The sequence below is a fragment of the Strix uralensis genome, chromosome Z (genome assembly GCF_047716275.1).
Source record: "Strix uralensis isolate ZFMK-TIS-50842 chromosome Z, bStrUra1, whole genome shotgun sequence".
NCBI classification, from domain to species: Eukaryota; Metazoa; Chordata; class Aves; order Strigiformes; family Strigidae; genus Strix; species Strix uralensis.
The window spans coordinates 3,878,257-3,895,289 of NC_134012.1; the positions used below are offsets into that span (position 1 = coordinate 3,878,257).

At 39.9% G+C, this 17,033-nt stretch overlaps 1 long non-coding RNA gene across 1 annotated transcript; it reads right to left on the reverse strand.

The window, feature by feature from the left end:
* Window positions 1-14,443: 14,443 nt before the first annotated feature.
* Window positions 14,444-15,908, reverse strand: LOC141937395 (uncharacterized). Its single transcript, XR_012626947.1, has 2 exons — window positions 15,655-15,908; window positions 14,444-14,846 (listed from the first exon to the last, which is right to left on the reverse strand). It is a non-coding gene; the product is annotated as an uncharacterized LOC141937395 (long non-coding RNA).
* Window positions 15,909-17,033: the final 1,125 nt, after the last annotated feature.

A 17,033-nucleotide genomic window follows, 5' to 3' on the forward strand; every position in this document is an offset into this window, starting at 1 on the left:
AAATCTTCTTTTTTTCCTATCCAATCTGTGTATTTATTTTTGTGTTTAATTTTAGTCCGCCAGTATTCTCTTTTCAAGGGCTAAAGAGCTGAATCACGATTTTCTTGAGAGATTCTTGCACGAAATAGAGTAAAATAGCTTTCCAGTTTCCATACTGTTCTTCTGAAAGTGCTAGCAAGTGCTTCAAGATGCCCCTTCCATTTGCCTGATTATCATCCACATTTCAAAAGGTATTCACAAAGAAGAATTTTAGCCTGGAGGAGGACCATTTGTCTCCAGGCAGTGAAGAGAGAGAAGGCCTCCTCCAAAGGGCGATTGTGTTGGGTGCTCAATGGCCCAGAAAAGAACCACCAACTGTAGAAGAAAACCTAAAGAGTCTTCCTGGGCTGAAGACAGCTTTTGTGCACATCTAGCTGGCATCAAGATTACAGATACACTTTTGATGTTTAGGCCCAGCAAATGGACCAGAAATAGATCCAATCAGCCTGGGTGGAATTACAACTCTGTGGAGAACTGTGTGGTATAGGCAGATCCATCCCTTCTACTTCTGCAATGCACCATGAATGAGATGTGGTAAACACATCTGTAGGAAAGAAGCCATGTCTGAAATATGACATTCTCATATGATTCAAGCAGAGAGCAACATTTAGGTGGTCACTCAGCTACTATAATCCAGGGAACTTCTAAGGTTGTTCTACTCTGGAGGCCAGTCTTACCCCCTTGGCTGTAACCAGATTGCTGAAGAGCTTCTCATATTTCATTCTGATGCTCTGTGGCTGGCTGAGTCACACCTAAGGATCTGACCTTTCAGTTTATTGGGATTCCTCTGTGCTGAGGCAGCATTTCTGTCTCTCACCATTAAAAAAAAAAAAAAAAAAAAAAAAGTCTTTTGGGATGAGGTGAATCTCATTCACATTGATGACCATGGTAGCTCTTCTCCATTCAGAAGAAATGTAAGAGGCAATTAAATGTCTTTCAGAAACAAGACAGACGGAGTAGGAGCCATCACCACATACAATCTGTGATGACCTGCACTAGACTTATGCACCCACAGGCAAATGTGGATGTATATTTGTGTATTAACACCTGCATATTGCTATATACAGAGTTCACATGGAATTATGAAAAAAAAAATAAAGCTAAATATCTGTTTTTGTGGTTGTTCAACAGGGGTTGAAAGGTGAAGTTTGTCAATTGAGTTTAAAATATATTTCAGGAACTACTATATTTTATGCACTGATGAATATCAAATCCTTTTCTTTAAATATAGACTTAACTTCCATCTCTAGGATATAGCTTGATTGGAAAATTATTTTAAATAGATTGCACCGATCCATTCCAGAAACATTATGCTCATATGAATGGAAAATTGTAAGCACGATAACACACAGAAGAAACAAAACAGTAAGGCTGTTTGCTATATATACATTACAAAAACCAAACTCTTGGATTTGACATTTTAAGGTTCTTTTTTTCCCATCTTTTCACCACAACTTCTGGTTTTTCCAAGCCTGTCCCATACTTCTGCTTCAGGCCCAACCCAGGAAACGTTCCTTGGGCTGCATTTCTTCACACTCACTCCTCTATATTGTTACAGCAAATTATTCCCATTTTTTTATTCCTACCTACTTTTGTTTGGACATATCTGAACTGGTCAGTCTAGTTCCCCACTTGCAAACAGGTGTATGGAAACACCAGTGATGCTTTCCAGTCTCGAGTTACATGTATCGAACCACGAATACTTCGTGTCCCATCGCTAAACCGCAGCAGCAGTGTCTGTCCTGTCAACCGCGTGTGATTCTGCAAATCCAGCCGTATCATCTCTCACAGACACTGAAGGGGGTTTAAATGGAGTGAGGCCAGAGCAGGAGAGCACATGTGTTTATATTGACCCTAGAGTACTTTAAAAAATTAATAAATAAATAGAAAACACTGCTGAATTCAATCATGAGTTAGCAATGTTGTAAGTTACACATCGTGTATCTGTCGGTCAGGAAACAGGTGTATGTGGGTGTAAGTGCCAGAGCTGTTCGACTTGCAGCAACTTGGCATTTAGTGGGAGTGCAATATGAGTGTAACTTGTACTCCCAGCTATGGAAGAAGGAATGGGGGGATGCAGTGAAGAAATCAGGTAATGGAAGGGTTAAGCAAGTTTGCAGCATCCACTGAAAGACAAATTTCTCCAGGATACTTGCGTATTTCCCTGGTTTTCCTTTCTTTCTATGTCCACAGGGTCAGATCTTATGCTGATTTCAAGGGGGCTGGATGAGGCCCCTACTGTGACACTGAGCTTTTCCCCCATTGAGTTGACAGGACATCTACAAGATATTTTGCGAGCAGACACGAGTTTGCTCTTCCTGTGCTTCCATCCAGCAAGATGCAAACTGGCCTCAAATCAGGAGCCCCGTAGCTGCAGTTAGCAAGCATGCAGCCCAAGCTAATAAGCCTTGCTGAGAAGGCAGGACGTGTTTACCGAGGCTCAGCACCGTGCTACTGCAGCTACATCCACTTAGCCTCCACTTAGCTCCGGGTGCATGCAGCGCACGCTCATGGCTGCCCAGGCTGCAGGCAAAATGAGGTCTCTGCTGCTGAAGACCAGGATTGACACCACCTGCACCAGAGAGAGGCCTAATCCTTTGTTTCATATATGTAGTCTGAAGCACATCATCGGTGCTTTAAAATAATTTTTAAATTATATCATTAACTGGTGATGTCACTATGGGAAAAAGTTGAATTGTCTGAAAGGTGTAGAATTCACCAGAATAAATTGGCTCTTTTGTCTAAGAATCCAGTGGGTCCCCTGACACATTGCTTTTTCAGACAGACATCTTCTCAAAGACTTTTTTTTTTTTTAATGTAGCAGGAAGAGTGCACAAAGCTTGGTCCAGGTTTCAAGAACCCCTCCTAGCAGGAGGCCAGGAAAAAGAATAGAAATGCTCCATAGCCATTTTGTATATATGGGGGAATCTTTTGTGCCTCCTGAATCATCTCAACAGCCTTTTGAAAGTTCTATGCACTCTGGCATAAATAATCACCTGTAATCAGGGATGCTGTGGGTGTAGGAAGAGCAGCAAAAAAAAAAATCCACCTGAAAATCCCCGTACTGCCTCTGAGAAGGAGGAGGCAAATTGAGGGAGATCTCCAAAGGTTTGAAAATGCATGTAATAAGCACTTACATTTTTCAGTAGATTTGCCCGTCACTAGTCAAAGGTCTTATTCATGTATCACGTGTATTTTCCCTGAGTAAAATTGTCTTTTCTTCTGGAAGATGCATCTCGTTTTAAATTGCTGCCAACTCTAATCAAAACCACCTACGCAACAATACCAAGCTTTTTTTTTTTTCCACCTCAGCCTTAGTTTTTCTTTTAGGAGTGCTGAAAATTGCACACAAGTGATTCGATAGAGATAAAAGAATTTAACTAACAAGGCCCATGTCCCATGCACTTGTGTTTCTGTGTTCCAGCACCATTTCTGACAGAGACCTGAACATCTATCCAATGGCTAAGGTGTTCTTCTGCTGTCACATGTACATTTCTCAGCTACATTAGAAACCTTCTTTCCACTGCTGGTGTCATATCGGGTTCAATCAATTTTTCTGCATGGAGTAATGTGATCAGCAGCAAATTATTTCTAAAATTCCCACAAGAAGCTGTTGAGATCGTCATAAAGTATATCATATTGGTGTTGTACACCATGTAATAAAGCTCTTGGAGTATTTTAAAAAGGAGCAAAAGTGGGTAAAAGTTTAAAAGAAGCTGACTGTCCTACTTGGCCTAAATGATGGGATGGGATGGGATGGGATGGGATGGGATGGGATGGGATGGGATGGGATGGGATGGGATGGGATGGGATGGGATACACAACCTGGCTTTCCAGCCATAAGGTGCAGCAGGGAATACCTCTACTGGTAAGGGGTGACTTCCAGTACATGGTGTCTACTCGGTTTATATACGGCACCAATTTTACACACCACTTGAGCATTCAGACCACTTTGTTTGTTCTATTCCTTTTGGATTTTTTCCTGCAGTCTCCACTTCCCTGAGGTCCCACTACTCTCAACCCATCCTTCAGGTTAATGGTTGAAGAAATTTTTTGAAGATGTGCATCTGGTTTACTGTCCTGATTTCAACTGGGATAGAGTTAATTTTTCTTCTTAGTAGGTAGACTAGTGCTGTGTTTTGTATTCAGTATGGGATTTGGTATGAGAAGAGTGCTGGTAATACACTGATGGTTTCAGTTGCTCAGAGATCAACATCTCTCCAACTCCCCGTGTCCTGCCCGTGTGCGGGTGCACAAGAAGCTGGGAGGGAGCACGGCCAGAGCACTGGACCCAAATTAACCAATGGAATATTCCATATCACGTAATGTCATGCTCAGGATATAGAGGAGGGGAAGGAGGGGGTTCTCTCTCACTTCTGTGGGATTGTGGGATCTTGGTATTCTGGGATCGCTGGCTGGGAGCAGGTTGGGTATTGGTTGGTGGTTGGCGAGCAATCACATTGTGCATTACCCATTTGTACTTTCTCTTATAGTTTTATTTTATTACAATTACTAAAGTGTTTTTAATCTCAACCTATGAGTCTCCCTTTATCCCTCCAATTCGCTCTCCCTCACTCCCTGGCAGGGGAGGGTAAGCGAGAGCCAGCTTAGTGTTCGGCTGACAGCTCGGTTTAAACTATGTTTACCCTTTTCAAATTAAGCTTAAAGTGGCAATTTCTGTCTTATACTGAACAGATGATGGATTCTTCATGTAATTTTCACCAGGAGGGATGAGAGCATTCATATCCGGCCTGCATATGCCCCTGCAGTCACCCAGCATGGGCCTGAGATGGGTGAAATCTGGCAGTGGTTGAGGATTTCCAAGACTGAAGTCCCTGAGTGCTGAAGTCTCCCATTGAATTTGGCCACAGAGGATTACTTTGCTGAAAAAAACAGTCTTCAAAAAATGGTGACAAACTTTGTCATGACCGATGCTGAGGATAGTTCCATTTACTGCAGTGTAAGTAGAGCTTCACAACACATCATATAGCAAAGGTGATTAATGGTCTCCTGATTTGAAAACAATGAATCTTAGTTTTATGCTCATGTACTTTGGTTTTACATCAGTGTAACTCTATTGATGGGGGGGTTACTTCTGATTTATATCAAGAAGGCAGAGCATCAGGGCTCCCTTATGCCAGCTGTTTTGAAAATGTTCCAGAATAAGTTATGTAATTTCCTCCCCACCAGTTTCTTTCCCCTAGCTTAAAAAGAATGATTGCAGAAACCGTATTTTTTGTTGGATTGTTCTTTCAGTGGTGTATGCAATTAAGAACCATCTCTCTAAACAAACTGTAATTACTGCAAATTGTAGTAAGCAGTGGTAATTTATATGCTTCGGTAAAGATGGCTAGTATTAAGATGGCCCTTAAGGACATTAAACAGCAAATTTCAACTTTAAACCATGTTGTTTCAGGTTCGAGAGTACTAAAACATGGGACACGGCTATTTCTTGTAGTGTAGAGAGTGGGTACCAGTAGTAAAGTGATTTATGGGAGTTTACCATGCACCTTGTGTGCAGTCAACCCCTGTGGAAAGCTGCCATATCCATAATGTTCTCTTGAAGGGGGTCTGTGTTTAACTGTCTGTTCCTGAAGTTACTAGGAAGCAAAGGAGCTTGAAGTAGCACCGTCACTTGTAGAGAAAGGTTGAGTTAGGCCATTTGTAGATGTTTTTGACATTTATTACTCATACTTCTATTTTTTTGAACTTAAGGCCTGTAAAGCTCTCCTCTCAGGAAAGTGTATTAATTTTATGGAGAGATCAGGAAATACGCTCCCAGCAACATCATTTAAATTCTCTAAAATATTTTCAAAATATTTCTCTGGGAAGTAAATTGTTCAGTGTGAGGCAGCTCATCAGGTATATGAACTGAGTCTTCTGACCACTGTGCATCACTTGTGAGTTGACTGAGGATCCCTCAGCTGAGCATCAAACTATCTCCAGCTTTCTCATGGCAACAGTCTCTGTCCATGGCTATATGGACCACAAAAGTCATGATGCTACTGCACATCCCTTCAGGGACCAGACTTCTACACACCTATGTTTGTGTAGCATGTAAGCATGGCATTAAAACATCTGTGGAGCTGTGCATAAAGGCCAGTGAGTTAGAGTTAGGACGTGCCAGAAGGCAGCTTGTTGTGTGACCTTCAACCCATTCCCACATGTGTAACACAACCATTTAATATGCATGTGCTTAAAAATACTGGCTTTTTTTTTTTTTCACTCCTACATTTTTCTTACATTCTTTTAAGCAATTCTGCATGGTATGACAATGGCCACACTTACAAAAGATGGCCAGCACAAGTGACTTCTCCTGGGTGATCACAGTCCTTAATCTTATGTTAACTCACCCTTTTGCAGCTGGCCTATGGTGATTTTGAATGAATCTTGGTTAGGTTCATTAGAGCAGCCATAAAAGAGATGGGCCATTAAGTCTGTGATTTCTGAATAAATTTCTAAATAAATAATTTCCCGCAATGAATATTCATTGAATAGGCAGAAAAAAAGGGGAAGCATTTTAATCTTTCTTGAGTAATGAAATCAGAAAATCATTCGAGATGAGGAAATGACTGTCTAAAACCCGGTGTGTTGCCTGGGACCCTGCTCAGTGATGACAGACATTTTCAGGAACCTGAGAACATCCCAGTATAACGCAGGGGAAAATAGCAATCTTTGGTTTCTTAACTCCACCTCTGCTCTGATCTCAGCTTTGGTATTTCAGTGTAATTATCTGTTCTGTGACAGAGATTAAACATAGGGCAATCCTGCCATTTTACTATTTGTTTTACTGTGGCAATCTTGGAGTCATATTCCTTTTGTTGTGATCATTGTGGTTGGGTTTTTTTTTTAATTTTCTTTTGGTCTAAGAACATTTGAGGATATCTGAGGTGTTGTACAGATTTGCTTCCCATCTAAACTTCTCTTTCAAAAATTTTTCTTCTTTCATTAGTTATGTCCTGCCTCTTCCTTCATAGCTCCTTGGGAAATACACCTTCCAATACAGGTTCAGGAGGCATTTTTAACAGAGCCTTCTGGGAGTATGTGCTCAACCGGTGAAGCTTCCGTAATTACCACAGCTACAGCACTTGAAATGTCTTCACACTTTTGAGAGCTGTGTAAGAAAAGACTGGGTGCACTTTGCCTTGACAAAACTAAAACCTTCTTCTGCTGGACTTTTGGCCAGCATGAACTTTTAGCTTAAATGTGACTGAATCTGAGCTTCTGTGTGGTACCTGGCAAAAGACTACAGAGGCGATTGCTGTTGCCCATATATATGCAAAATATGTAAAGTATAAGATATAATGAATGTCAGGAAAAAAAGAGCAAATTTAGAAGAACATTGTGAAGCATTGTTTCTAACACACTGTGCAATGTGTAGCTATAAAAAGTTTTCATCCTGCTCATTGCTTTAAATATACTTGAGTTACACTTGAAAAGAAGATATAATGTCAAAGGTATGAAGGATTTAGGAGGAAATGCACTGCTCCAATATATATTTGTAATCCCCGTATTTATTTTACTTATTGATTAGAAATGCTTATTGAGTTGTGCAAGTTCCAAGACTGCTTCATTACACAACAAGCACTGGCTAGAAAATGTCAGTACTGATCTGCCTCGAATCTTTTCATGTCATTCTAATCCTCCTCCAAATGCTTTCATAAGCTTCATCTCACTCTGTGTTATTTAACTGAAGATCTTTTTTTATAAAGCAGTTTATCATGCTCAGCGATTGTTTGAGTGAGCAATCTTGGCCAGAATAAAGCATAGCATACACTGTGCAAGCACCTGAAATGCCATATTTGCATGCTATTAGTAAAATGTTCAGTGTAGTCATGCCATTACTCTTTACATTACATTACATTTTACATTTTCATTACAGCTTGCCAAATGGATTTATGAGGAACCGAGCTGAGACCCTAACTTCTGAGCACTGAAAAAACAAAATTGCATCTGCCCTTCAGTAGCACCAGGCATCATTTAGGAGCAAAGAACACTAAAATGAATGAGTTTCCTAAGCACTGGGTGAGAGATTCCTCCCTTGGAAAGCTCTCCTTGTCATTGGCAGCCATGAGAAGAGCAAAGTTGACTGACATGGCTTCCCCTTCACAAATTACAGTAGTTCTGGCCATGTACATTTAACATCTTGTTATTTTTGTTTGCCCCATTCTCACAGTTGAAGCCTTTTTTTTGATGCTGTGGGTGTCCTGAATGCTTGAGTCAATCAGAATGAAATCTTCCTCATTTGGAATGAAAATTTACAGAGAGTGGGCTTTAAGGGTTAGGTCAGGATCTAGTTTTTTGTTGGGTTTTTGTTTGTTTTTTTCTTTTTCTTTTTCCTTTGTTAGAGTAGTAAATAGGCAAAATAGGGTTAAAAATAGTAATAGAACAGTTACTTCTTCGTTGATTGTATTTTGTGGCCAGTACCACATGCAGGAAAAAAGCTCTTTAGAAATAAATAAAATCTGGAATTTTATTGTTAGATCTTATAGCTATGTGAAAAGGAAAAAAGAATTCTGAGTACCCACAACCTTCACCATGGAGGAGGTGAATCTCCAGGCTTACCTTGAAGAAAAGAGCACAACTGGCAATGCCTGCTTCTACATATATGGAAATTGTCTGATACAACAACTGTATGAAGTTTTGGGTAGTCACTTCCAGCCTTTCAGTTTTTTGTCTTCAGATGCCTAAAGCTGTAGATCAAAGAGGAACCCCTGCATTTCAGGATGATGGGAACAGAATCATCATGGCAGTCTTGGTCTTAACACATATATTCTTTTTGATCTTGGAAAGTCGTCATGCAGCCTCCATTTACAAAGTAGGATTAACAGAGTTAGCTATTTTCTGATAAAGCAACATTTTCTTAGAAAATGCCAGTCCATCAAACCCATATTACATGGTTAAAAATATTGAAATAAACTTTACCTTAACCCATGTAACATTTTCATGTAACTGTTGCTTATACGCCTGGAAAATTTATCCATCGCCTGCTTTATAAGTCCTCACTCCTGACATGTATTTGGTGGACTTTTCCTAAACCAAGAATTCAGTGCTTTCAGAAAGTCCCCACGGATATCCTAAAAAGCATTTAATCATCAGCTTGTCCCTGGTCCTCTTGGTCAATCTGTCTGGTAGCCTCCTGTGAGGTGGGTATCCACTTCTAGCACTAGTGAAAAAGACAAGAATATCAAATTTTACTGAGCAGCTGCAGAGTCTGGGGAGCTATTTTATTTCAGTCACTTTGTTTCATTGCTCAAATTAATAAAAATGGTTTTAGTGTGATTTGGACCAAATGATATTTCAAAAAGAAACAGCTTTTCTTGCAAATTGGAAACCCAGATTTCTAGGCAGGTCTGCCTAGCACCAGGTGGTCTCTACATATTACTGTGACAGTAACATGTTCAAGTTGCCCCAAGTTCACATTGCCTCAGTATTTGTAGTATTCCCCAGAAGAATATTAAAGAAATATTTGCACTTATTAAAATGTGTGAAGACAGAGGTAGCATTGCTTAATTATCTAGAGCAATTGACAAGTTTAGTAGGACCATTGCATTTATTATGTCTTTCTCATAATTGTTAATATTATTCACAGAAACACATGGTATCTCATCCAAAACCTGAGATTTAAATTATTTTTGGTAGAACACATCGTCATCATGTTATACTTTATAATACTTTATACTGCAGTTGTGCAGTGTATGCTGACAGATATCCACAAGTTAACAAGTATAACTAGACTTTAAGTATGCAGATAAAGGCAACTTGGGATTGTTTGTCATGATGAAATTATTCAGATTGTTTAGACGGATGAATGAAACTGTCTTGGCAAGGGGCATTCTTGCTTCCACTTACTTGAATAAACTGCATGCAATCTACAATGTTTGATCACAGTCTGACTGTGATTAAATTTGTCACACAAAGTATTTGATCTACAGTTTATTACACATTTGAGATGGTGTAGTCAATGACAGACTATGATGATGGTGGGTCAGGTTATGAAGGCTCTACACATGAAAAAAACACACATTTGAGCACTGGGAGCAAAGGGTTGAAACTCATAAGCCCATCATTGCTCAAGGCCAGTTCTAACTGACAACTGAAGAGTGAGCCACAAAGAAAGGTAAACCATTTAACTTGTTTAGGTGCATCCAAATTTAGGTAGCATTTGGGATAGACTCTTCTACTGAATCTAGCCTATAAGCCCCTTGTATAGACTCTATAAAACGAGGGGAGTATCATTCCTCCATCTCACCAACCTGTGAAAACAAATATATTAAAAAGTGAGAAATGTTTAGCTACTGTGGTAAAGTATATATAGACTGGAGAATCCCAATACTCAATCATCACTGAATAGATGATCCTGCCTCAGATAGCTATGATACTGTTGGTGTTTCTCCAGCAACCACACTGCAACTGAGGAAAAATGACCCATTGCCTAACTGTTTAGTTACACTCGGCTTGTTTATGTTATACTGTTTAAAATTTAGAACAGAAGTCTGCATACATTTACCCATTATTAATCCTCCTCATGTAAGCAGCTCCAATGAGCTAAGCATACAAGTGTTTGCAGCATCCATCCATAGAGATTTCCCAAATGGATGCCTTATTTGTAAATGAATAAATGAATATAATCCATCTCATATTTCAATAAATATAATATGTTTATTGCTATTATACAAATCTGAGCCTTGGGCATATAAATTTGGGGTTCCTATCTCTTCACATATTGAGCCATATTCTCAGCATTTTACCAAAAGCTGTCATCAAAACCTGTATTTATTTAAAAAAAAATAAAAATGAGGAGAAAATGATTGTAAGAAGTTGAACAGTCTCATAATAGGCCTCATAAAAAGGTGATCTGCAGAAGTAATGTCTCCTAAACACAGTTGCTCAGACTCCCCCTTGATTTCTTCATTGCAGTACAGGAGCAAGATTTTACCTGACGTTCAAAGGGTTTGGGTCACTCTCACAGACTTTGACACACAGAACTATAAATTAAGCTGAAGAAAAAGTTTAATTAAGTAATTCCATACATCTATGAGATGGCAGCTTAAGGAAAATGGCTCTACAGCAGTCAGCTTCATTGTCCATTGGACTACTGGAGTCATCTTCAAGGACTCCCCAAGTTTCAGATTTTTTTAGGCATCTGGACTGACAGTGCATTATGAGATTGTAGATGAAATAGAATTAAATATGTCTAAAAAAACCTAAACTGTGCAGTTGGAATTAACTTTGCACTAAGCACGTTGAATTTCAACTGCCTAAGCTCAAAATGGTCCTAAGCTGTAGCAACCCAAGCTCAAAAACATGCAGACTTCCCAATAGCTCCAGGTGTTGCCAGATTTTTCTTTCTCCCTGAGCAAACATTCACCAAGGAAAATTCCTCTGACCCTCTCTTCACCTCCTTGCTTCAGGGCCTCACTTTCCTTAGGGAATAAAGTCAAGCTGAAATGCAACACTCAGGTTGTTTGGTTGGCTGGTTGGTTATTTCTGTGAAGCGAGATGAATGCTAAGCAGTGCATGCCTATCCACACTGAAAATACAGCACCTAAATGGGTGCATTTATAAAAATGGGACTGATGACAAAACCATCAGCAAAATTTCCTCAGAGGAGCACTGAGATGCACCTTACTTAGCTGTCCATCTGCTAGATGAGTGAAGATTTTGACTGCCCATCTGAGAAGACCTCCCTTTTCAACTCTATGCCTATCCCACAAAACAGTAGTACTTTCGGTGAGGAAAGTCTAGTGACCGGTGCCTGTTTGATGGGAGCAAAGGGAGGGTATTTTCAGAGGAGCACCCTTAGCTATGGAATTAATTTCTTTATTGGTCTCAAGTGTCCTGACTTTGAGGGCACATTGCCAGCTGAAGCCTTTCTTAGAAAATGGCCTCTTATTCTAGGAGGAACTGACAGTGGCTCACAGAATAAAGGTTGCCTAGTAATTTCCATTATAAATTGCCTAATACTTTCCATTATAAGCACCAAGTTTACTACTTGGCCCATGATTATTAAACTTTTGATTATATTCACATACATATTTCCTTTTCTCTCCCACCTCCTTTTGATGGCAAGATGCCAGTTGATTTTGATGGGTCAAGGATCCTGTTGTCATATTTTTCAGCTAGTGTTATTAATAATTTTAAGCATTTTAAGGCCTTTAATTCTGAAGATGATATACCTCAAGAACAGGAAGCAGGCAAATGTGGTACCTCTTGATATGCACACTAGCCACATTTGTAACCAAGGTGCCAAGAGAAGTAACTAAGTCAGTCAGGCCGTGATCCACAAGTACAGTCCTCATGGTACAAGATGCATATAAGTTAAAAACAAAGCCTGTGGACACTTATACTATATGAGAACCAGGAAATCTCTTGTCTGGAAAAGAAACTGAGTGGCATGGCCAACTTCTTTTTTTCCATCTATTTTCAACACATATCATTTTTCTGCGTGTTTGCATTTACATTGTGTGTCGGCAGATCTTACTCTTCTATCCACCACACTGGACTGAAAGATGTTGTGAAAAATAGAGTCATGTTCCAAGGAGGTATGGGGTCCAGCAACAAGAGCTACTGGCAAACCTTTCCAGTGTTTAGAAAGGAGGGTTACAGCAACATGATGCGAATAAACATTCAAATCCACTTCATCTTTATTTCCAGAGTCTGTTCTCTTCCTTTCAGTGGAGGAACTCCCCCAGTCCCCGAAAAAAACAGCTGTGTATTCTTCAAGGTATAACACATGTGCCCCTAGATCTGACAAGAAATGACAGTGTCCCTCTTTCACAATTCTTCAGCTAGCATTAGTTCAATACTTCCCATGATCAGAGGGAGGCAATCACAGCAGCCTGTTAGTGGCCTCCTGACATGCATGAACATTACTAAGAGAATACTTTCATTCATGGTCCATTTTAGGGCTGAAGTTGAGCAGACGCCATCAGTACCTCTATTTCTATAGCTTTATGAAATAATGCAGAAACTTTGTAAAAAAAATCATTCATTGAGTAATTTTTTTTTTAAATTAATGTCTGAGCTAGCATATTTATAGCATTCCATAAATAAAAAGACCATGAAATAAAAATAAACACAACACTTGAAAGTAAATCAGGCCAGTGGTTTGGTGGCAACTTTAGAAGTGGGTAGTGGGCATATTGTATGCATTGATGGTTATTTATGTTTGACACCCTCAGTCCGGAGGTAGGCTATAAAATATATCATTTCTTCAGAGGTCAGTTTCATCAAATATTCAGACATGAGGTTTACTGAGGTAACTGTCCCAAAGTCAGTCATGGTAAACATTGGGATTAAAATCTACATAATTTTAAATGTTTCCGTTACGAATTCATTCCAGCATTCAAAGATGCCATAAAGTGGACATAGGTGATTGCCACAAAAAATAAAAGATTTTTGCGCACAGACACACACACACTCACACAAACACATTTGGGGTTTGTACTGGGTGTTTTCACCAAATGGAAAACTCATGTTCGCATCCCAGACATTCTTCTGATTGTCTGCAACATCTGAGCGAAGCAGAGGAAGAACAGTTTTGGGTTTTTTCTGCAAGTTACTTTTGCCTATCTTTAGGACTAGATTTTTGTTAAATTTCCTACTTTTTTGAGATTATTTTCTATATTTGTCTGCTAGTTCTTAAAAGTGCAAAATTTCACCCAATGTATTTCACAGAAATGTTCAACAAAAAGAAAAGACATTTAATTCCTGTTCCTCCTGTACTCCAGAACAACATGTCCAGATTCATAAAAATCTGTATTAACCCAAGTCACTAAAGATTCACCCCATTAGTGGAGAGTTGTATCAATGCCGACTATGCTAGGGAAAATTGCATGTGGTTTAAAATAAAACTTTCATAAGAAGCAGTGAGTTTAATCACATCCATGTTACTGCAACCCTGGGTTTATTTCTGCCACAGGCATACAGTTTTCCCAAGAGCCAAGTTCAGAGAGGGGTTTGGGTCTACAGAAGATAGGGGGATAGGGAGATGTTGGAGAAGATCTGGTCCTTGCCGCATTCATGGAAAGCAAAACAAAATGAGATCATCTAGTAGCTCTATTGAAGACAGCATTGTAAATTAATCAGGTTGAAACACAGGTGAGTTCTCTCCCTTTTTCTAAAGAAAACGTTGCAGGCAATACCAAGGGGCCAGGGCAGCGCTTTCTGTAATTGCCCTCCCGGGGAGCTTGCAGAGTGCTGGATCAGGCCCTAATTATTTGCTGCCAGAGATGGGCAGCCTGGATGCTTTCAGGCTGCACTTCCACAGCAGAGATGCTCATGCTTCTGCTGCCTCAAAAGGCCTCTTTTGCATGCAGACAGGGCCATCTTTGATCTCAGCTGGGGGTCCACTGTTAACTGCTGCTGGGAAGCGGTTTCAAATCAGCAGGTCAACCAGATCTTTTGAAGATAGAGCCATTTATTCAGCAGCTAGAACAGCAACCACAGGCAGCCAGAGGAGCATAAATTTTATGTCTGGTGTTGGCCATTAAAACAGGGCTTTACTGTTTGTGGTCTCGAGCTGACTCAGTAGCACCATTGGAGCAGTGCAGTGATAAATGTGTATTCATCACTGTTGTATAATTTGGTTATTGAAGGACTCGTTCAGCATGGCTGTTTGGGGGCGGACACGTGACTGCAGGTCCATCCTGGTGCCATTGTGTCACTCAGCACAAAAGGGGTGGGAAGGTGAGGGAGCCATGGTGACAGCTGTGATGGATCTGCCTGAGCTGAAGGAACTGACGTGTCCACGGTTACGGTTCTTACAGATGAGCAGCTCCAGGGTTAATGTGTGCTTGCCTCTGCTGCAAAAATTTAGGAAAGAAGGTAAATGTATGCATAACCTGCATTGAAATTCTACTAATTAAGCTACCAGTGCCTCTGCGAAGGTTTTCAATAGCACTGAATATTCTCATAATGTAGGTGATGGTATATCTGTGCCAAAAACACAGGGTCAGATGCTCACTTGGTTTGTCTCCAAATTAACTTGAATACAGCTGCATCATGAGCATTTATCCCTTACTGCCCAGAATCAGGATATAACCATGATTTAAAGAAAGAAGTAGCATTTTAGATAGTTACCATGAAACTTGTGTTTTGATTCTTGGCATAAATGGCTTAAATGTGTAGCTCTCAAAGGCAGTCTTACATATTTGTAAAGTTCTAAGATGAGGTGGCTTCTAAGTGTGCAATATTTAGTAACAAAATAAGGCAGCTAGTCTTCTGGGATTTTTTTTCTTCTTGTTTATTTTTTTTTTCCATGAGTACAAGCCAGATGTGAGAGCCTGAGGAAGGCTATACTATCTTTTCAACCATTGCCATAGGCCAAAACCATTCAGTCTTTAAGCAGATTACATCCTGTGGAAAGATACTTTTGCATGCTAGACTTAGTGTTAATCCACAAGAAGATTATAAAAACTGGTAAATGAGCAGTGAAAAAAAAAATCCTTCCCATTCAGATTGTATGTTTTTACTACAATCAGGAAAGTAAAGCAGAGCTAGAAGGAAATTAGGATTCTCTGCAGGTACTGTTAGTTTTGGAAGGTAGCAAGCACATGGCCATGTCATTAGAGACTATATTTTTGCACTCCTCAAATCCTTTAACAAAATTACCTTTGGCAAGTGGAAGCACAGTATCCCCTAAACACACAAATATCCCTTTGGCGGCTTTTCCAAGGTGATGTTTCAGAGTGCTCTCTCGCTGTCTGGCAGTCCTGTTCCACCGGCAGGGTTTATGGAAGTTCAGTAAAAAACATATTCCGATGGTCTGTCACACAAATGTAAGAAAACTTGCCGTTGTTGTGGTAAACTCAATGTCCACAGATTTATTAGGAATGGTCTCATTCCTGGAAGTGCCAGCTATTCCTGTAACTCACCGCCGCCAAGGTTTTTAACCATATTCTGCTTTCAGGCACGCATTATAGAACGGAAAGCCATGTCTGCACTGAGGCCACTGGGATCAGTTCTTCATTTGTTATTGGATCATATCATTTTACAGTTTGCCTTGTGTAAAGGGCAATGCAGAAAGCTGCTGAGAGTTTAGCTTCCCACGCCTGTTGTTAATGGCTAAGCTTTGTAACTGTAAAGGGCTTGCTTTAAAGTTTGCATTGAAGTCATATTTTAACATGTAATAAAATCTACAATAAATCACTGAGGCAAGGACAAAACAGGGAAAAGGGATGACAAGGAAAGGAAATTTTCTTTGCTCCATCTCCCTGTGGACTACTGGTATTTTTAGAAAGGACAGGAACAGAACTGTATCAAGAGCGGGTACAGCGTGCACCCACTGCTGGAGCATGGTGCCCCAGCCCAGTTCCATGTACTCCGTGTACTTCATGGAGGAACTCTGTGTCAGCTGTGCAGACAGAAGATTAAGTCAAATGTTATATTCATCATCTTTCAAATGTGTATTTGACAGCCTAAGTTCACTACAATATACAGTGGTCATCCAAAAATATGGTTCTGGCAGGGACTTGAGAAAACTTTTGAGAAAACTTTGAGATTGAGTAACTTTATCATCACAATTAACATGAAACCATATCACAACATGCAATTACTGTGTGTAATGTTAGAGTTTTACAACTGTGGCTCTCAAATTCCCTTCTTTTTCTCTTCCTATTTACATGTTTTCTCTTCCAGCATTTAGCCTAGTGAAGACTGAAACTTTCAAATCACCAAGGGGAAAGCACGGTGTGTACCTGCCTCCATATTTAAGAACTGATCTATGGGTAGAAGTGTGAAATCAATGATGTCAACAGCAAAATACTCCAAGTGCCAGTTTCTTTTCTCTGTTGTGCATTTTTGCATATAATGAAGGCTAGGATTACTGATTTCAAGATGCCACCAAACTTTTTCTTACTAAGGTATCTGGTACATTGAGATGCTTACCCATTTCCTAGATTGTAGAGGAACAGTATCAGAAGTGAAAGAAATGTTTCCAGGAGAATACTCTGATGTGCTTCTAGTTTATCTGTTTGACAAAACAAGAGCGT